This window comes from Puntigrus tetrazona, unplaced genomic scaffold, assembly GCF_018831695.1.
Source record: "Puntigrus tetrazona isolate hp1 unplaced genomic scaffold, ASM1883169v1 S000001140, whole genome shotgun sequence".
Taxonomy (NCBI): Eukaryota; Metazoa; Chordata; class Actinopteri; order Cypriniformes; family Cyprinidae; genus Puntigrus; species Puntigrus tetrazona.
In genome coordinates this window covers 942,973-965,545 of record NW_025048726.1, presented here as the reverse complement: position 1 = coordinate 965,545, position 22,573 = coordinate 942,973, and the positions used below count along the sequence as shown (strand labels likewise).

The following is a 22,573-nucleotide window of genomic DNA, read 5'->3' as shown; positions in this document are numbered from 1 at the left end:
GCTGAAAGGCCAGCATCACTTGGGGCACCTCTCAGGGGCCAGACGTGAAGATTCCAGAGCTCGGGACGGGGATGAAATATTGTCCCCTGTGCCTGAGAGAGAAGGTCCCTCCTCACCGGAATCGCCCACGGCGAGCCGTCGAGGAGAGATATTAGATCTGAGAACCATATTCTGGTTGGCCAACGGGGCGCTATGAGTAAGAGGCGAGACCCCTGTTGACGGACCTTGGCTAGGACTCCGGGGAGCAGAGCAATCGGAGGAAATGCGTAAAGACGCATTCTGGGCCACACATGGGCCATCGCGTCCAGACCCAGGGGAGCTGGATGAGTCAGAGAGAAGTAGAGGGGACATTGTGCTGTCTCCTGTGAAGCAAAGAGGTCCACCTCTGCTTCGTAAGACCTTTCCCAGATTTGACTGACTACTTCGGGGTGGAGTTTCCATTCCCCATGTGTCACAGCTTGTCTGGACAGCAAGTCTGCTCCCCTGTTCATGTGACCGGGAATATAAATCGCCCTGAGGACAGGAACTTGTCCTGCGCCCAAAGCAGAACCTGCTGCGCTAGCTCGTTCAAGCGGCGCGACCGCAGTCCGTCCTGGCGATTTATGTAAGAGACTACTGCCGTGTTGTCCACCCGCACTAAGACATGGTAGCCTCTCAACTGCTGGAGGAAGTATTTCAGGGCCAGAAATACAGCCTTCATTTCGAGGCAATTGATGTGCCATTCGAGAAGATGACCTCTCCAGATCCCTTGGGCTGGGCGGCCATCTAAGACCGCTCCCCAACCCGTGAGGGATGCGTCTGTCGTTAGCATCTTGCGACGACAACACGGACCTAGAGTGGGACCCAAGGTCAGAAACCGGGTCTGAACCACATAGATAGGTGCGAAGCCCTCGACGCGTAACCCTTATTTGCCTCTGGGGATTGGCCCTTGGATGAAATCCCCTGGCTCTGAGCCACAACTGAAACGATCTCATGTGCAGGAGGCCCAAAGGTATCACTGTGGAAGCAGCTGCCATGAGACCTAGAACTCTCTGAAAGTGATGAAGAGTGACTTTCTGGCCTAGCTTGATGCTCTTTAGGGTGTTCAGAATAGATTCGAGGCGTGCAGGAGACAGCTGTGCCTGCATCGTGGTCGAATCCCATACGACCCCCAAATATGTTGTCCTCTGAACAGGGGAGAGAACGCTTTTCTTGGCGTTGAGTCTCAACCCCAGCGATCCGAGATGAGCTAGGACGACATCCCGATGTCGAAGCGCAAGCTCTTGAGACTGAGCCAGAATCAGCCAGTCGTCTATGTAATTTAGAATGCGGATGCCCTAGAGTCGTAAAGGAGCCAGAGCTGCATCCATGCATTTTGTGTATGTGCGGGGTGACAATGCTAGGCCGAAAGGAAGAACCCGATACTGGTAAGCTTCGCCCCCGAAAGCGAACCTCAGGAACTTCCTGTGTTGTGGCAATATTTCTATGTGAGAATATGTCCTTTAGATCGATTGTCACAAACCAATCGCCGGTTGGATTTGAGAAACAATCATTTTTATTGTTAACATCTTGAACTTGTATGTTCTGAGGTGATGGTTCAATCCTCGAAGATCTAAAATTGGACGCAGCCCCCCATCTTTCTTGGGAACGAGAAAATACCGGCTGTAATAGCCTGACTGTCTGTCTGGTAGAGGAACACGTTCTATGGCCCCTTTGTCCAGCAGAGTTTGCAACTCCTGTATCAACAAATGCGCTCGTTCCGGTTTCACGGAAGTGAAAATCACGCCGTTGAAACGCGGAGGACGATATGCGAACTGAATCCTGTATCCTCTTTCTATGGTCTTTTGGACCCATGGGGAGATATTTGGCAGAAGCTTCCACGCTGCCAGCTTCTCTGAAAGGGGCACTAATTTTTACACTTCGTTTGGTTGGGGGGTTGTTAGATGTTCGGCGTCCTGAAACGTGGCAGGAGGCGACCGAACATCCAACGTTTCGTTGGAAACCGTTGCTCCCAGAAACACCAGTGGCGGCGGAGATTGAACAATGGCTTCCTGAGGGTGCCGGGAAGGAGGAATTTTTCGCGCCCCTCCCCGGGGGGAGGCACCCCCACGGTGCTGAGTGCACCAGCATCAGGGCTTCTTTTTTTGCGGTGATTATGCTCCGCAGGTCCGGTCTCCTTGAGGCGGACTGTGAAGCGCGGCGAGCCGCACCCCAGTCTCTACGAGGGGGTGCTCGGCTCGCCACACTGTCCTTCTGTGCGTCACGCCTCAAAGGAACCGGACCCGGTCCCGACTCTTGAGCACGGCGGGGAAGAAACCTCACAAACGCTTCCTCATAGCGTTTCGCCTCCCGAAACCTAGTGGCGACGGCATTAACTGAGTCGCCAAATAGGCCGGAAGGCGAGACAGGGGCATCAAGGAGGATGCTGCGGTCTTTGTTCTTGATGCCCGTGAGGTTGAGCCACAGATGTCTCTCCGTGGACACCATAGCAGCCATAAAACGGCCGATGGCACGGGCCGTCTGCTTGGTCGCACGGAGAGACAGATCTGTGGCTCGGCGCAGCTCTAAAAACGCCTCTTCATCGATGGACCCGCCTGTGCTCAAGTCCTTCAGCAGGTCAGCCTGGTACGTCTGCAGGACCGCCATGGTGTGCAGGGAAGCACCAGCCTGACCCGCTGCCTGAAAAGCTTTCCCCACCAGCGAAGATGTCATACGGCACGGCTTGGTGGGGAGGGTCGTTTTTTTTAGGGACGATGAAGTTCCAGGGGAGAGGTAGCCCGCAAGCGTCTCTTCCACCTGGGGCATCATCGAGTAGCCCCGTGCCTTAGCATCCACGATAGTCGAATAAATCGACGTCGATGGCACGAAGACACGGGACGAATAAGGCTTACTCCACGAGCGCACCAACTCCTCGTGGAGATCGCGTCAATAGAGGGGAGAGACCGTCGCTGAGGCCCTCCCCAGCCACCCGACAGAAATCTGTCGTCTAGTTTCAAGCGCTTGGGGTTCTCTCGCTCCTGGGGCCAGTCTAGATGTAATCTTTCGACTGCATGAGTTACCACCTCGAGTAGCTCCTCATACGATTTATTGTCGCGGGAGGAGCGCTCTGTGGTGGCACTTTCTGCTTCCCAGAAGCAAGAGATGAAGTCTCCTCGGTCCGTTCAGAAGAAGCGCCGGGCGCGATAGAAACGGACGCGAGGGCTTCGCGATCCGGCGAGAAAGGGGCTGGTCCATCTCACGCGCGCTCAGCCGATCGGCACGCGATCCACTCGATCTTCCTTTAAAAAGCGCAGGCGAGCGCGAAGCACCTTGATGGAAAACAGATCACAGTGCTGCGCACTCGCCCCTCGAGCCCGAGGATCGCGTGCTTTCCCCAAGCACTCGAAACAAAAGTTATGACGATCGTCCTCGGAGAGCTGCCTCTGGCACGGAGGCAAGCATCTCCCTTCCTGATGCGTCATATTATTTTTTTCTTTTCTTTTATATATATTTTATATATACTTTTTATTTAGTTATTTATTTATTTATTTATTTTTCTTCTTCTTCCTCACACACACTCACACACAATGCGGTCCTTGAAGACAAAAGACCTGAGGATGTTTCCGCGTCACATCTATTTATAACCTCCAGGTGTTCATGATCAGGTGACGTCACCTGACCGAGGTTATATAAGCCAAACTTTGGCGTGTTTGACACACGTGCTTCAACAACCGGTCGAACAAAAGACGTTCTCATTAGCGCATTCAGCGCAGCATCGAGAGTAGCTTTTGATAGGGAACAGCAGGTTCTCCGGTTTGACGTCCCGGTGCAGGAGTCCGCGGCTCTCGCAGTGTTTCAGCGCCGTGATCAGCTGCAGCAGGACTTTCTTTGGGCAGGCAGGAGCCGAATTGACCAGGGTCATCAACGCCACCTCCAGCGGCAGCAGACCCTGACCTTCCTGCAGAGACCAAAGATCCGTTACATCCAGAGCTGAATGCAGATTCACAACAGATTCACCTTCAACTCACCACTTTCAGCTTCTCAGGCGTCCCGCTTTTGCAAACGTACTTGATGGCAACCTGTGAACAGATAAACCGCAGGAAATCACGCATTCACTGATATCGCCAGATCTAAAAGCTGTTTGAATGAGGCAAGGAAGGAAACGTCTTACTGGCAGTCTGTCGGACCTGCGTATCCCAGCATGCACCGAGCCGAATCCACCTCGGCCCAGCAATGGGCCCTTGGCATACGCTTCTGAAATGCACAAGAACATGTATAAACAGAACATTTTCTATTAATAACTGAGTCATGACATCTTTGATAATCCTGACCTCTGCGGGAGCGTTTGGCTGGTCTTGTGTTGGAGGTGGACGGCCCTTCATCCTCCCGGCCGCCGCTCTGCCGCTTCCTCTTCCTGTGAGGCTGATCTGTGGACACAGAAACAGCCAGGTCAGAAGGCAGAGGCTCAATGTATCCTGGTAGCTCTTGGCTCAGGGGCTGCTCTGGGTCACAATCACCAGAGCCTCGTCTCCCATCCTCCTGAGCAGCCGTCTGAGAGATACCAGCGCTCCTGGATCTGGAGCGGCCCGAGGCTGAAATATTACACACTTACAATACTTCATACTGTTTTATTAACAGTCAATAATCAAAACATATTTAGCACAGTTTATCTGTCACGTGGAACAAGACACGCATCACTTAACTTCAATATAACAGGTTGAACAAGCTGTCAAACAATGCACATACCAATAATAAATATCCTAAAATAATCAATTAAAAAACATACCTCGTCTTTCGTCCGAGTGAGCCATTGACGACCTCCTCCAAACTCCTCAAAATAGGGAGAAAAAAAGAAAATTAAATGAAATACAATAACAATACAAGACACAACTGCAGAAATAAGCTTAGTTATAAAACAAATAACAGTTTAAAACTCTTCTCCAAGAAAATCCGCTGATCTCCGTCTGAAATAAAAGTCTTCTTCTTAATTTTAATTATTTAACTATTTTAAAAACAGCTTTTAATGACAATTAAATGAGTTTAATTTGCAAGATTTCATACAACAGTTCAATAAACGACGCTGATATTAAATGACTTACATTGTATGACTGCAACACTTTTTCATGATTTTGCTCTGCTTCGTCAAAGAAAATAGTTTTAAATGAGTTTTGTTTATGCATGAATGTGCGTTTTTAAACGAACGAGTCAATGATTCAGTTAGACACTCATTAAGAACAGACTCCCGAATGAATCAGTCTTTTGAACGAATCATTTGAACGTATGATTCGCTGTTTTAGTTTCAATTGTAAAATACTATTTCAGATTTCAGTTATTTTAATACTTCTTATTCATCTATATATATATATATATATATATATATATATATATATATATAGGCCATCATAAAATATGCTACTGTATGAACTACACTGCAAAAAAACTGCTGTTCTTATTTCGATTTGTTTGCATTTTTCCAGCCAAAATATAAAAAAATTCTTAAATTAGAGGGATTTTCAAGCAAAATCTCTCACTTAATTTTGACTCACTTTTTCTTAAAATGAAGCAATAATTTTGATTTCTAGATATTTTTTTCCGGAAACATGACAAAAATGTATGTAAGAAAAGCATGTGTTGCAGTTCGGCAACAAAAACAAAATGAAAAGAAAGGGAAGGACTAAAAAGGAAGTCTAGCTATTCTTGTCTGGTGACCATCTGTTAAAAATGAGCATAAATTGTATTATTATTTGGTAAGCTATTGTCACTTTTAATATGGGGTGTAAGCTATTTTGTCTGTCATTACAAATGTCCCTATAGTGAAGTTTGCTGATATGATCAAACCAGTGTGCATTAAAAAATAAATAAAATAAACTGAGCTGCATTAAAACACAATGGAGCTCAGCAAGAGTTTTCTGCTTGTAATTATGGAAATTGCTTGATTTATTGACTTGTCTCTAAGGATCCTCGCTCTTACAATACTAAACACAATGAAAATGAATTGACTTTGAAAGACACAGACCTTGTTTATGTCTGTGTTGTGGTTTGTGATGGTGACCCCAGAGACCTTTTGTACGCTGCCATCTAGTGGTCGTTTTATGTTGTTGACATTTTTGCGGTTAATATTCATTTTAGTAGAGTTTCATAATGTATTGTTGGAAATTAGGACAAACTAATATAGAGCTAATACATTTATTTATTTAAAAGTATTTGCCCTAAAACAACATATATTGACGTTTGTATTTCATATTAAAATCAGTCTACAGTAAAATGTACTACAGATTCACTCAGAAACTCTATTTGTTGTAAGGACTTGTGGATGTAGCTTCGAAATAATTCTATTAAAATACATCGGGTATTTATTTTATTATCCTATAGGCTTTCTAAATTTCTAAATCATTAACATTCCATTTTAAAATGACCAATATCATAAATTCATTAACATGAACCTATAACACGCATATATTCTTTATTCTCACATTTACTGAACTTCTAGAACATAGAAGGATACTCAATTTTATTTTATTGGTGTTTCCGTGTGAACTGAATTAGTGTAATGATTTGGTCTGTTGACTAAAGGTAAGTCCTGCAGAATACAGGTACAGTTTGTTGAGTAAAGGTAAGTTTTTTTAGAGTACAAGTAAGGTTAGTTGAATGAAGATAAGTCCTCTAGAATACAGGTCACGTATGTTGACTAAAGGTAAGAGATTTAGAGTACAGGTACAGTTTGTTAAATAAAGGTAAGTCCTGTAGAATACATATGGACTTAGGAAGTCTGGACGTAGGCTTTGAATGTTTAAAAATTTCCTCCAGGGTGGCGAGGGTCGAGTGGGAAAGCGTCCGAGAAATCACACTTAACTTAATTTTACCGCGACCCCAGAGGTGGTCGTTTACCCAGAAGCAACTTTTACGTCAACTTTAATTATTTTTTTTGTCTAAAAACTTTTTAGAAAAAATTTGTGCCTTGCGCGTCGCTGCTTTAACGGGGCGAGTCTGTGAGCACGGGCCTCGTGGAAAATGTTCATCCACTGTCTTTTTTGAATAAAATCATGCCCTATAAAGCATTACTGTGTTGGGTTAGTCTGTGAACGTAGACCTTGTAGAAAACTGTCATCCAGGGCCTTTATTGAATAAAATCATGGCCATAAAAGTGTTATTGTAATGGGGTTAGTCTGTGACACCAGGCCTTATAGAAAACTGTCATCCAGGGCCTTTTTTGAATAAAATCATGCCCAAATAAGTGTTATTGTAATGGGGTTAGTCTGTGACTCCAAGCCCTGTGGAAAACTGTCACCCGGGGCCTTTATAGATTAAAATCATGCCCAATAAAACGCTATTGTGTTGGGTTAGTCTGTGAATCCAGGCCTTATAGAAAACTGTCTTCCAGGGTCTTTTTTAATAAAATCATGCCTGATAAAGCGTTAGTGTGTCGGGTTAGTCTGTGAGCTCAGGCCTTATAGAAAACTGTTATCCAGGGTCTTTTTTGAATAAAATCATGCCCAATAAAGTGTTATTGTGATGAGGTTAGTCTGTGACCCCAGGCCCTGTGGAAAACTGTCACCCAGGGCCTTTATAGAATAAAATCATGCCCAATAAAGCGTTATTGTAATGGGGTTAGTCTGTGAACCCAGGCCTTATAGAAAACTGTCATCCAGGGTCTGTTTTGTATAAACTAATGCCCAATAAAGCGTTACTGTGTTGGGTTAGTCTGTGAAGGCAGACCGTGTAGAAAACTGTCATCCAGGGTCTTTATTAAAAAAAATCATGCCCATAAAAGTGTTATTGTAAAGGGGTTAGTCTGTGAGCGCAGGCCTTATAGAAAACTGTCATCCAGGGCCTTTATTAAATAAAATCATGCCCATAAAAGTGTGACTGTGTTGGGCTAGTCTGTGAACACAGGCCTTATAGAAAACTGTCATCCAGGGTCTTTTTTGAATAAAATCATGCCCATAAAAGTGTTATTGTAATGGGGTTAGTCTGTGAACCCAGGCCTTATAGAAAACTGTCATCCTGGGCCTTTATAAAATAAAATCACGCCCAAAAAAGTGTTATTGTAATGGGGTTAGTCTGTGACTCCAGGCCCTGTGTAAAACTGTCACCCAGGGCTTTTATAGAATAAAATCATGCCGAGTAAAGTGTTATTGTGATGGGCTTAGTCTGTGAGTCCATGTCCTTTGTAAAACGTTCATCCAGGGTCTTTTTTGAATAAATTCACGCCCAAATAAGTGTTATTGTGATGGGGTTAGTCTGTGAGCCATTGCCCTGTGTAAAATTGAAATCCAGACACGGGGGGTTCATAAATGTGTGTGTCCGAGAAGTCGCATGTAACCCGGACTTCATGGGCTGTAACGATAATACAATATCGCCTGGATGTGTGGACTTAAAAATTTGCTCCAAGGTAACCATGGTCAAGTGGGAAAGTGTCTGAGAAGTCGCACCTAACTCGGCCAATAACGGCTGGACGAAGCGCCTGGATGTCTGGACTTAGGTTTTGAATGCTTAAAAACTTCCTCCAGGCTTACCATGGTCGAGTGGGAAAGCAGCCGAAAAATCGCACTTAACCCGGCCAATATCGCCTGGGTGAAGCACCTGGATGTATGGGGTTACGTTTTGAATGCTTAAAAATTTCATCCAGGGTTACCATGGTCGAGTGAAAAAGTCGTCCGAGAAGTCGCACATAACTTGGCTAATATCGGCTGGATGAAGCGCCTGGATGTCTGGACTTAGGTTTTGAATGCTTAAAAATTTCATCCAGGGTGGCGGGGATCGAGTGAAAAAGTAGTCCGAGAAGTCCCACCTAACTTGGCTAATATTGGCTGGATGAATCGCCTGGATGTCTGGACTTAGATTTTAAACGCTTAAAAATTTCCTCCAGGGTTACCATGGTCGAGTGGGAAAGCGTCCAAGAAAGTCGCACTTAACCCGGCCAATATCACCTGGATGAAGCGCTTGGATAGGTGGACTTAGGTTTTAAACGCTTAAAAATTTCCTCCAGGGTTACCATGGTCGAGTGGGAAAGCCTCCGAGAAGTCGCACTTAACCCTGCCAAGATCACGCCCATAAAAGTGTTATAGTAATGGGGTGAGTCTGTGGGCCCAGGACTTTACATAATAATATCATGCCCAGTGATTTGTCACTGTTATGGGGTTAGTCTGTGAGCCTGGATGTCTGGGTTTAGGTTTTAAATGCTTACAAATGTCTTCCGGGGTTACCATGGTCGAGTGGGAAAGCCTTCGAGAAGTTGCACTCAACCTGGCCAAGATCGGTTGGATGAAGCTCCTGGATGTTTGGAGTTAGGTATTGAACGTTTAAAGATTTCCTCCAGGGTGGTGGGGGTCGAGTGGGAAAGAGTCCAGGAAGTAGCATCTATCACGGCCAAGATCGGCTGGATGAAGCGCCTGGATGTCTGGACTTAGGTTTTAAACGCTTAAAAAAATTTGCCAGGATTACCATGGTGGAATGGTAAAGTGTCCAAGACAGTCGCACTTCACCCGGCCAATATCGCCTGGATGAAGCGCCTGGATGTCTGGACTTAGGTTTTAAACGCTTAAAAATTTCATCCAGGGTGGTGGGTATCGAGTGAAAAAGTCGTCCGAGAAGTCACACCTAACTTGGCCAATATCGGCTGGATGAAGCGCCTGGATTTCTGGACATAGGTTTTGAATGCTTTAAAATTTCGTCCAGGGTTACCATGGTCAAGTGGGAAAGTGTCCGAGAAGACCCAAAGCCTGGATGAAGCGCCTGGATGTCTGGGGTTAGGTTTTGAATGCTTAAAAATTTCATCCAGGGTGGTGGGGATCGAGTGAAAAAGTCGTCTGAGAAGTCGCACCTAACTTGGCCAATATCGCCTGGATGTGTGGACTTAAAAATTTCCTCCAGCGTTACCATGAGCGAGTGGAAAAGCGTCCGAGAAGTCGCATTTAACCCAACCAATATCTCCTGGATGAAGCGCCTGGATGATTGGTCTTAGGTTTTGAGCGCTTAAAAGTTTACTTCAGGGTTGCAGGGGATCGAGTGAAAAAGTCGTCTGAGAAGTCGCACCTAACTTGGCCAATATCGCCTGGATGTGTGGACTTAAAAATTTCCTCCAGGGTTACCATGGTCGAGTGGGACAGCGTCAGAGAAGTCGAACTTAACCCAGCCAATATCATCTGGATGAAGCGCCTGGATGTGTGGACTTAAAAATTTCTTCCAGGGTTACCTTGGTAGAGTGGGAAATTTTCGGAGAAGTCGCACTTATCGCAATATCATCTGGATGAAGCGCCTGGATGTTTGGGCTCAGGTTTTGAGCGTTTAAAAGTTTCTTCTAGGGTTACCATGGTCGAATGGGAAAGTGTCTGAGAAGTCGTACTTAACCCGGCCAATATCGGCTGGATGAAGCGCCTGGATGTCTGGACTTAGATTTTAAATGCTTAAAAATTAGTTTCAGGTTTACCATGGTCGAGTGGTAAACCATCCAAGTAGTCGCACCTAACTCGGCCAATATCGGCTGGACGAAGCGCCTGGATGTCTGGACTTAGGTTTTGAATGCTTAAAAATTTCATCCAGGGTGGCGGGGATCGAGTGAAAAAGTCGTCCGAGAAGTCGCACCTAACTTGGCCAATATCACCTGGATGAATCACTTGGATATGTGCACTTAGGTTTTGAATGCTTAAAACTTCGTTCCAGGTTTACCATGGTCGAGTGGGAAACCTTCCAAGTTCGGCTGGATGAAGCGCCTGGATGTCTGCGGTTAGGTTTTGAATGCTTAAAAGTTTCATCCAGGGTGGCGAGGGTCGAGTGAAAAAGTCGTTTGAGAAGTCGTACCTAACTCTGCCAACATCGGCTGGATGAAGCGCCTGGATGTCTGGACTTAGGTTTTAAACGTTTAAAAATTTTTATCCATGGTTACCATGGTCGAGTGGGAAAGCGTCCGAGAAGTCAAACTTACTCCGGCCAACATCGGCTGGATGAAGCGCCTGGATTTCTGGATTTAGGTTTTTAACGCTTAAAAATTTCCTCCAGTGTGATGGGGGTCGAGTGGGAAAGAGTCCAAAAAGTTGCACCTATCACGGCCAAGATCAGCTAGATGAAGCGCCTGGATGTCTGGACTTAGGTTTTAAAAGCTTAAAAATTTCCTCCAGGGTTAACCATGGTCAAGTGGGAAAGTGTCTGAGAAGTCGCACTTAACCCGGCCAATATCACCTGGATGAATCACTTGGATATGTGCACTTAGGTTTTGAATGCTTAAAACTTCGTTCCAGGTTTACCATGGTCGAGTGGGAAACCTTCCAAGTTCGGCTGGATGAAGCGCCTGGATGTCTGCGGTTAGGTTTTGAATGCTTAAAAGTTTCATCCAGGGTGGCGAGGGTCGAGTGAAAAAGTCGTTCGAGAAGTCGTACCTAACTCTGCCAATATCGGCTGGATGAAGCACCTGGATGTCTGGACTTAGGTTTTGAACGCTTACAAACTTCTTCCAGGGTTACCATGGTCGAGTGGGAAAGCCGACTTCTCGGAGAAGTCGCACTTAACCCGACCAACATCGGCTAGATGAAGCTCCTGGATGTTTTGATTTAGGTTTTGAACGTTTAAAAATTTCCTCCAGGGTGGTGGGGGTCGAGTGGGAAAGAGTCCAGGAAGTAACACCTATCGTGTCCAAGATCGGCTAGATGAAGCGCCTGGATGTCTGGACTTAGGTTTTAAACACTTAAAAATTTCCTCCAGGGTTACCATGGTTGAGTGGAAAAGCGTCCGAGAAAAGCAGTTCAGATTCTCTGGCTTAAAATGTAAGGTCTGGCTGGACAAGCTTTCTGGAAACGCCCATGCGGGACATATCCAGGAGCTTTCCTTCGACCTCCTTGAATAAAAAAGGTTACTAAACTGGCTATGAGAGGCACAAAGAGAGAAGATGGCTTCAGACTCTAAACCTAAAAGAAGTCAGAGAATCAAACAACAAACACTACAAAAGAAAAACAAGGAGAGAAAGATCATCTGCTTTGATCCACCAGTTTGTTTCAGGGGAGAGCGCAAACACAGTCCTCCACTACCATAAATTATGCAGTCAAGATTCCAACATTTGGGGAATTCGCAGGGGTCAGCGCAACCAGAGTGCAATGGTTGAGCCTCGCCCTTGGTGAACCACCTACTTGATCATGGTGTCTCGCCTGCCAGGTAAGTATGAAAGACTAGGCGGCCAGTCTGAGGATCCATTTCCCTCTCTGCCATCCTCTTCAATGGTAACCTCAAACGCCCCAAGGGATGGCACCCAGAAAAACAAGGAGAGAAAGATCATCTGCTTTGTTTTGCAACTTCAATAAGCACACCGTTCCTGGAAACACTGCAATACCAGGCCGATGCGTGGAGTGGGCGGAGCAAGCCCCGGCTCCAGCTCCGTGATCCAAAAATCAATTTAATATGCAGTCCCCGGGTAGGGAACGTATCAGATATTAAACTGATAAGAACAGTTTTCTTTTTTTAACAGTTTTATTGTCACCATTTGCTTTTTTCCATACACATTTTTTCAATCACACTTTTAAAACAAGCCAATAATCAATAAAATAATTACACTTGGTTTTAAAAAACAATATTTGTTAAAACCAAGCAAGTAATACCAGTGTGTTTGCTTGTTTTCCTTTTAAAACTCTATTTGTGTGTTAAAGAGTGTACAGAAAAAAATATATGACCAACAAGTACCATGAATGGTATAAATAAATAAAAATTCCATTTCATAAAACAAGAAGTCTTTACAAGTCATCTATTGTGCAAGACCGGGTGTGAGTCCTTATCAACTCAGGCTTCACCTTACTCTCCAGAATGAGGTTGTGGGATGTAACTTTAACGGCTCAGCGGAGATCCCCTCTCCTCTCCTCTCGTCGCCCAGTACCACTGCAGCATTGATGTTACCTTTAGCTCGCATGCATGGAGGGATACCGTAACTCGCTTCCCCACCAGCAGGTTTCTGGTGGCCCAGATGGCATCCTTGATGACATTGAGGGTGAGCCAGAGCGAGGTAAATTCTTGTGTGGTCAGATCCTTCAAGCCTCGGCCCACACCAAGGATGGTGAGCTGGTACCCTAACTGGGCCCCACCCGCTGGTAGGCACGGGAAATACAGAGGGCCAGTCTTGGCCCACAGGTCCTGCGCAGCGCCGCACTCCCAGAGCAGGTGTCGGACGGTCTCCGGGGAATTGCATCCGGACCGAGGGCAGTGACGGTTTTTGGCCATGCCTGTGGAGTGCATGACTGCCCTGACCGGGAGGATCTCGTGAGCCACCATCCATGACAAATCTTTGTGCCTATTCTGGAGAGCAGGGTGAGCAGTGTTCCTCCAAACTTCTTTTGCCTCACTTAAAGTGAGACCTGGAACTGGACTCACCGGTTCCTGATCCTGCACAAGAGAGACGAGATGCTTGTGGTTAGTTAAAATGGTGACATCTTGTGTTTCTAAAATATATTTCTTTAAAAACTTTTTGATAAAACAATATTCCTTGGGAAGGTTAAAAGACACAGGGGCTTTTAAATCGATGGGTAAAATCTTTATCGTTCTCAAGTAGGACCCCATCCAAAAACGCGTCATTGCAGCCGTCTTGCTTTCTTTGGATGGGTTCATGGCGTAGCTGATGTGCAGTGCAGTGATGTGGCTGCCTAAGAACAGGTGGGGGTCTGGGAGACCTTTTCCTCCATTTGCCGGCCTTTTCTTTACCACCTCTCGCTTTAGGCGCTCCCTAGCATGTCAGTCCAGTTTCCCCGTCCTCCACCCTCTTTATCAAATTTAACACCTCAAACTTTTAAATCGTCATCTTTAAAAGCCAAATCAAGTCCACCTGTGTCCACATTGTCCCACGGTCCGAAGTGCTGGGCTTCGGACTTGTTTCTGTTGAGCTTGGCGCGCGAGGCCCAACCGTACCAGTCAGTTAAGTCCAATGCTCTTCGTACTGATAAATAGTCCGTGGCTAAAAGAGTTATGTCGTCCATGTATAAAACACAGGTCGCAGTCAGTCCATTTATGACAGACAGATGCCCATTTACGAGAATTTTGCTGACTAGACCCTTATACAGCAGCCCCACCCAAGCTATAAATCTTTCTGGAAACCCCATTTTTTGCAATACCTGAAAGAGGTACTGGTGCGAGACTCTGTCAAAAGCTTTTTCAAAGTCTAAATTTAGAACTACTAGCCGCATGTTTATGTCTCTCGCATAACAGATGGCATCTCTAATCAGCACTAGGCTTGTCTGTTATCTTTCTTCAGGGCACGGCACAAGCTTGATCTGGGTGAATCATGTCCTCTAAAACAGTTGACATGCGTGTTGCTAAAATTTTGCTAAAAGGTTTGCAATCTACGTTTAAAAGAGTAATTGGTCTCCAATTTCCTAAGTCAGTCTTGTCTCCTTTTTTGTACAGTAAGGACACTATCCCTATTCTAAAACTGTCTGGAAGTCTGTCGAGAGTCTCAAAGTCATTAAAAACTGCCAATAAATCGTGTGCTAAAACATCTCAAAATTTCAGATAAAACTCTAGGGGAAGTCCATCTGCTCCTTGGGACTTCACCATTTCCCACCACTGTGCTTGTGTATCGTAAAAGTCTTGGAGGGTCTGCCATTGGCTGAACTGTTCCCTGTATTCGCTAACTAATTCCTCATCCTCTAAAAGGGAACAGTTCAACAGCCCTCCCCCTACCGTCACACCCGCGGGCAGTGAGAGGGTGCAAGACAGCATCATGTGATCAGAAAAGAAAAGGGGGGTTAATGTAGCATCAGACGGCGGGTAGTCCCTTGTAAACACATAGTCAATTCGAGAGGCTCTGGTACCATCACCACTGAACCAGGTGAAGCCCTCCTCTCTTTGATGCAAGATTTTAAAACAGTCAACTAAGCTAAAATCTCTGACTAGATTTTGTAGTAAAACGGATGTTTTGTCAACTTTAAAATCCTCCCCAACCCTCTTTCTGTCTGATTTAGCTAAAACACAGTTAAAATCCCCTGCTACGACCAGGGGGGCCCTACCTACTATGTGGGGCTGCAGGTCTTCTAAAAGGTCATACCTATCATTTTTCCCTGTAAAACCATACACATTTAAAACATTAAAATCCTTACCTAAAAAAGTCAGATTTGCTAAAAACACCCGCCCGTCCCTCACCACAGTGCAGCCCTTCACCAAAATGTTGGGGTTGTTTATTAAGATAGCAACACCGTCATTTTTGTTAAAATTGGATCCACTCCAAATGGAAGGCCCCGGGGTCCAGAGCTTTGATAAAAAGGGCAGACCATATTCTTGAAGTAAAAACTGATTTAAAACATTTAAAAAAATCGAACACACTCTGTGCTCTTGTTTTGCTCTTCACACTTCTCACATTGAGGGTAGAGATTGTGAGAGCCATGAGCAGTATGGTTAAAAAAAAGGTCATTTTAAAACTGCGGACCACAAAAGACTACAAAAATATGTTTAAAATCATGTTATCTCTTGTAGCAGTTGCTTTTCCTTTTCTCCAGAGCAACTGGGATCAGGAATGCAAATGCTTGATGCCTCAGAGGCCACAGAGAGAGCCTCTTGTGGTTCTTTTGGCGACGATGATCTCAGCTTAACGTGCAGAAAGGAAGCCTCATTTGGGGAACCTAGGGGCCACATACGCTCCAGATCTTCCGAGCTGGAACTATGTGGCTGGTGTGCAGCCCTAGCTTTTTTCTCCTCTGTTTTAACCAAGGGAGGTCCCGCAGGTCTTTTTTGCACCTGAGCATTTTGGAGTGAACACTCTGTTTCACTCCCACTATATTCCTCCAACCCATCCGAGACTGTCTCCAATGAGGAAACAGTCTCCGTCTTCTCCGTCTTCTCCGTCTTCTCCGTCTTCTCCGTCTCCTCCGTCTCCTCCGTCTCCGTCTCCGTCTCCGTCTCCTCCGTCTCCTCCGTCTCCTCCGTCTCCTCCTCCTCCTTTTCCATATATAAAACTTCCTCTCCATGTCTAGCACTAGTGGTTGACTCTGCCGCTGTAGCTGCCCCACCTCCTTCCTTCTGTCCAATCCCTGAGGCCCTCTGGGAGTATGAAATTCCCGCCAAAACCTTCGCTCAGTGGGGCAGCCATTTTGAGCTTGTTGGCAAAGCTTTTAGGGCAATCTCTGTAGAGATGTTTGAAGTCTCCACAAAGGTTGCACCGTCTGACATTGGTGTATTCTTCAAAACTGTGTTCAATTTCTTTGCACTTCCCACAAACTATTTCTTGGCATGCTTCAGCGAAGTGTCCTATTCTACCACATTTCCGACATTCAGAAAGTCCTGCTGCAGCTGATCGGCGCTCTGAAACACTGCGAGAGCCACGGAGTCCTGCACCGGGACATCAAACCGGAGAATCTGCTGATCTCCACAGACTCGCATTACATCAAGCTACTGGCTGTGGAGATCTGCTGCAAGACTCGGCCTACCGACACTTTGCAGGTTGCTTTGATCTCACTGCAGTGATCTGTGTTTGTGAACAGCAAAGGGAAGATTTTGATCGGACGTTTGTGGTCTTGTCATGTCTCTCAGGCACTCTTGAATACGCCCCTCCTGAGTGGTTTCGGCGGCAGCGCTATCACGCCGGACCGGCTACGGTTTGGTCTGTCGGGGTGACGCTCTACAGCATCCTGTGCGGCTGTTTCCCCTTTAGAGGAGCACGCAGGGTCACCTCCAAAAGCAGGCTGACCTTCCCTAGAGAGCTGTCTAAAGGCAAGAAAAGGACATCACGTCCAGATCCAGGTGAAGCGTGTGCTTTTGTGTTGCTGAAGACTGTGTTCTGTGTAACAGAGTGCCGTCAGCTGATTCGCTGGTGTCTCAGTGCATCGGCATCAGACCGGCCCGGTTTAGACGACATTGAGAGCCACCCCTGGTTACAATGAACAGGTGTAAGGCCAGTGACACACACTTTTCGATCGTGTCGTTAGGATCAGTCTAGATCAATGCTTTTGACTGTTGGTATAGGGAGAGCAGGAGTGACACAGGAAGTGCAGGGAACAGCTTCCCGGTCACCTCCAGAAATCGTCTGCTTCAGTCTGTGAGGGGCTCTGTGTGGATCCTGGAGGAGCTGAACACACAGCACCAGCAGAAACCAGAGCCAGAGATCAGATAAACTAGAAAAATAGGAGTTTTAACAATTAGAGCAGACAGTGTGTCAATAAGAATAACAGGAACAGACTGAGGCACTCGACGAATTGTAAATAGAATTAATACTGTTTATGTAATAGACTAAACTTTTCAGCTGGTTTGTAAAAAGGTTGTGCTGTGTCATCGGCTTGTGGTTTTATAAATTCATTGAATAGATTGTACATAATTATTACTTACATTCATTATGAATATCATTGAAACATTTGTTACATTTAACATGCATATATTTGTATAAAGCCCGTACATTTACAGAGGCAGGGTGTCATTCAGTGATACGATGCGTTTGGAGAGAGACTGACAGTATGTGTGTGTGTGTGTGTGTGTGTGTGTGTGTGTGTGTGTGTGTGTGTGTTTTATTACCCTTTAAGTGATACATTCTGCTATTTTTAAGGCTTAGGATACAAAATATTGTATATTATACGTTTTAGTTTAAATTAATATGCGGTACAAATGAATAAACAGCAGTTTTGAAATGATCTGACATTGTTTGTTCATTCAGCAGTTAAACTGTGTAACTCCTAAAGGCAGTATATCCCAGTCTTTATGTATATTCAGTTTCATTATGTCAGCTTCACTGATAAAAGAAAGAGTTAAGAAAGGAATGAATGAAGGACAGAAAGAGAGTCAAGCAGTCAAGTCTGCTTTATTGTCAATTATACCACACATACAGTTCTTACATACAGAGAATTGAAATTGCGTTTCTCTCAGACCCTAGGTGCACAGTAAAGTAAAATATGAAATATGAAAATATCAAAAAGTTACAGATAAAACTACATATAAGAAACAGCTATACAATCACGCACAAGCTATACAGATATTGACAGTAGAGATAAATCAATAAAGGCACTTGGCAGATTTGAGTGAAACCAGTGCAAATAGAAAGTAGTGCAAACAGCTTGTCAGTGTAAATGTGCTCAGAGAGCAGGCCAGCGTTTAACTGGGCTCCTGGAATGAGAGGGATGAGGGTCAGTGGTGAGTGGAGTCAAGGAGAGGAGGGTGGGACGGGAGAGAGTTCAGCTTCCTGACAGCCTGATGTATGAAGCTGTCCTTCAGTCTACTGGTCCTAGCCTGTAGACTCCGCAGTCTCTCCTCCCTGATGGCAGCTGTGTGTCGGGTGGGTAGGGTCACCTGCAACGTTAAGAGCTTTGTGTTGTAAATGTCCTGGAGGGAAGGGAGAGAGACACCAACGATCTTCTCAGCTGCTCTCACTATGCGCTGGAGTGTCTATCGGCAGGACGCGTTGCAGGCGCCGTACCACACAGTGATGCAGCTGGTCAGGATGCTCTCAATGGTGCCTCTGTAGAAGGTGCACATGATGGGGCCGGGGCTCTGGCTCTTCTCAGTTTGCGGAGGTGCTGCTGTGCTTTCCTGGCCAGTGCTGTGGAGTAGTTTGTCCAGGAGAGGTCCTCTGTGATGTGAACACCCAGGAAGTTGGTGCTGTTCTCCACTCTCTCCACAACCGCGGAGTAGCATGCTGGGTGTTCACTCTCCTGAAGTCAACAACAGTCTCCTTCGTCTTCTCCACGTTCAGCCAGGCGGCTCACCTCGCTCCTGTAGTTTGTCTCATCTCTGTTGAGATCCACCACAGTCGTGTCATCCGCAAACTTAATGAAGAGATTGGAGCTGTGTGACGGAGTGCAGTCGTGGGTCAGCAGGGTGAAGAGGAGGGAGCTCGGCACTCATCCTTGAGGAGACCCAGTGTTAAGTGTGATGGTGCTGAATGTGTTACTGCCGACCCATGCTGCCTGAGGTCTCCCGGTCAGGAAGTCCAGCAGCCAGTTGCACAACGAAGTGTTAAGCCCCAGCCGAACCAGTTTGTCGAATCTGAATCTGCAGCTGCTGGAAGGGAAGCACAGACAAGAAGGTTCAATGATACTGACCTTGAGACAATGTCTGACTGAATTGTTCTGATGACACACACTCAGACCTTTATTATTAGGCTCCACTCACATTCATGTCAACTGTTGCTCTGTTACAGGACCTGTGTTACGAGGTTTGACCAGCAGGTGTCAGTCTGTCCTTCACGGCCGTCCTCTGCTGCTGTGTCCAAGAAAGACCCTGAATCCAGAGCAGAATCACTGCTGTCAGGTACTGAGTTATGTGTGCATAGCTAAGAACATGTGCACAAATGTGTGTGTGTGTGTGTGTGTGTGTGTGTGTGTGTGTGTGTGTGATCTCATTGTGTCAAAGAACTTAACTGAAACGCATGTGAAATGATTAAAGCTGCAGTGCGTAACTTTTTTTGGTTAAAAATGCCCCAGAATCAATATTTGAGCAAGTACATAACCAGCTGGTGTTCAAAACGTTCACCTTACTTTAGCCCAAACGGTTAGCTTGTAATAATTTGGGCTGTCCCCGAATAAGGATTTTTCTGGTTGACCAGTAATCAGTAATTTTAAGCATTAGTCGACTAATCGCACAATTATTAATAAACCATTCAAATGATCATTATTATGAGCCTTTAATTGCCCTCATAAAACCTTTAATTGCCCATAACCGTTCAAGCGCACAAGTTATGATTATGAAAGTGTCTAAACAGTAAGGAGACTACATTACCGTTGTAATATTTTGATAAAGTAATGTTTTCTTTGAAGTAGGTGACACAGACTTGTCATCTCTTCAGTAGTGATCCGCCTGTATACATGTTTCATATGGATTACACGATCTGAGAATGCATGTAAATAAATGTAGCTTTTACAGACACTCTTATTTTACTCTTATTTGTTTGACCAAAAAAATGAGCAGTATCTTAAACACAAGTGAGCCTCTATCTGTCTCCACATTTCTCTGGGTTAACATTAGATTGAGTGGCCATGTAAAGTTGCTAATACTTACATATTTTTGTTTCAAAGCAGCTTGGCATTATAATAAACAGGCAAAAATTCCATGAAAAACTCCATGAAAGCTCCTCTATAGAACACAATATTAAGAGAGAGAAAGGAGGGGAGATCATGCTGGAAAGAAAATCCTAGTCTTTTTTTTCATCCTTCAGTAACTTCTCTCACACACTCCTAATGTGTGTCTGTGGTGTGTGTTGTGCAGATTCTTCTCGAGAAGACGTCTCTTCATGACGCTGTGCTGCACTGTCTGAGTCGATCTGACCGAGATCTGTCCAGATCTGAATTTATTCTGGTGAGACTGTCATCACATTGAACATACACAAGCTTTCTCACTCATGTCTTTACCGTTTCCCTCACATTCTTCACTTCCTGCTAATCCAGAGAGATTCGACGTGCATTGTTGCATTCTGGGTTCAGAGGGGTTTGACTCGGAAACACAGCGCTGGGATGTAGACGTCAAAGAGAGCTGGAGGAAGGGATACGATTTCTTTGACAGTGGTGTGTGGAGTGTGCATCACAGACTGTTTGAAGAGTCACAGTTGTATCGCTTGTTGTGTTTCTATCCAATCGTTTGAATGATGTAACAAACTATGGTCTTTTCTAGCACTTTAGATATGGTTGCTTACCTGCGCTTAAGAAGAGTAAAGAAAACCGTCTGACACAGAGGTATAATCAGCACACTCGTGCGAAAAAGAGAACAGCACCGTCTCATGAAGACAAAACTAAAGGTATTTCGTATTGCTTGGTGGGAAAATACTCTCTTCCAGAGGAAAGTCTTATTGAGTACAGTGGCTAACTATCAGAGATTATATTGTAACCATGCAGCTGTCAGTATCAACATCAGATGTGCACTATAGATCCAATTTATTCTCTACCATAGAAGAGGAAGAACTGTTAAATCTTCTAAACCAACAACTTGTGTGTTAGACCCTATTTAATGTAAACTACTAAAAGAGGTGCTGTCAGATAGATCCTTTTCATAATATTATCAACTGTCATTAGGATATGTCCCAAAAACAACAACTAATTCATGGATTAATTACAGACCGATCACAAATCCTGCTTTTGTCAGAGATACTAGAAAAGGTAGTATCCTCACAACAATGTTCCTTCTTAGAGAAAAAGGGTATCTGTGAGGATTTGTAAGGTGCTGTGTGTCCGTTTTTGCCTAATGCCAAAAATAACATGTTTGTAGTCATAGCTGTTTCTCTGAGAAATAATGCTTGACTCTGAAATGTCTCTGGGATGCCTTTGTTTTGCAGTACCCTATTAAACCACTAGCTGTCAATCTTGCATACTGCACCTTTACGTAAATGCTGTACTTTTGAACCATTTAATAATATTTCAGGGTTTACACACACACACACACACACACACACACACACACACACACACACACACACACACAGACTATTTTAAGTAGTATAGCTATTTTCTATTTTCATAATAAGACAAAATGTTCTTGATGATCAAATCAGCATATTAGAATGATTTCTGAATGATTGTGTGAGTAATGATGCTGAAAATTCAGCTTCGCATCACAGAAGAGAAACATTTTAACATGTTTTTGTTGTATTACAAATTTATAAAAGGTTAAACACAGATTCCAATATAACGGTATAAGCTAAATGTGTATTGTGATTTACACGCTAAGAGCAGGAAGCCCAAGCCCTGAGAAAGTTATCTTTTGTCTTTCAGTTCTTGAACATTTGGTAGGTGTCCCAAGTCAAGTGTTCTCTCTAGCACCTATACCTTGGAGATTTCTTGGAGATTTGCTTGAAGATTTCTTCTTGCAGATGACTACAGCAACGGAATAAATACAAACTCCTGCTTTACCAAGAATCTCCTGGTCTCTTCTTAAAAAGAAGCTAAAAAAGTTTCCAACAGTTTTGGTGCTGGAGCTGCTCACCTGAATCCAGACTGAATCCAGCAAAGATCTGACTTCGTTCCAGACTGAATCTTTCAGTACAACCAAAGGTTGGTGAGTGTAACTCTATCCAAAGCACCATTACAGACCAGTACATGTACACCTCTGCGCCACCAGAGAAGAGTTAACAGACAGCTGTAGGTTTGGTTAACTAGGTTATCCTCTAAAAATTAATTTTAGGGAAGAATTGGTAATCCTCCGTTTCAGACAGGGAAGATTGGCATTACATGCTATTATTTGTTATCCTTTGGTTTAGGCAGGGGAGATTGGCATTACTTGCTAATAGTTTTTGTTATCCTCTGTTTTAGGAAAGGAAGGTTAGCATTACATGGTACTATTGGTTATCCTCTGTTTTAGGCAGGGAAGATTGGCATCACTTGCTAATAGTTTGTGTTATTCTCTGTTTTAGGCAGGAAGAATTCGTCATTCTCTGAACCAACAGGGAAGATTGGCATTACGTGCTAATATTTGTGTCGTCCTCTACATTGTTAGAGAAGGTTAACCATAGTTGATCTGTGTTAACAAGTGTACCCTCTGTTGATCAGAGACGTTTACTTACGTTGTTTTACTTGTGTAAGTAACAAAAAGAAATTCTTACAAAATGTTCAAAACGAATGCTAGATTGATTCCCACAACTGAAAAGGTGGTCTCTTAACTCCTTTGTGGTCAGATAGCAAATTTAGGCATGCAAATGGACCTTATAATTACTGAGGAAGTTAGACAAGAGCTAACTCAGAAATAT

At 44.7% G+C, this 22,573-nt stretch overlaps 1 non-coding gene and 1 pseudogene across 1 annotated transcript; both read right to left on the bottom strand.

The window, feature by feature from the left end:
- Positions 1-11,946: 11,946 nt before the first annotated feature.
- Positions 11,947-12,110, bottom strand: LOC122341166. The gene has a single exon (XR_006250436.1). It is a non-coding gene; the product is annotated as a U1 spliceosomal RNA (small nuclear RNA).
- A 133-nt stretch (positions 12,111-12,243) lies between these two features.
- On the bottom strand, positions 12,244-12,416 carry LOC122341167 (annotated as a pseudogene).
- Between the last annotated feature and the right edge of the window lie 10,157 nt (positions 12,417-22,573).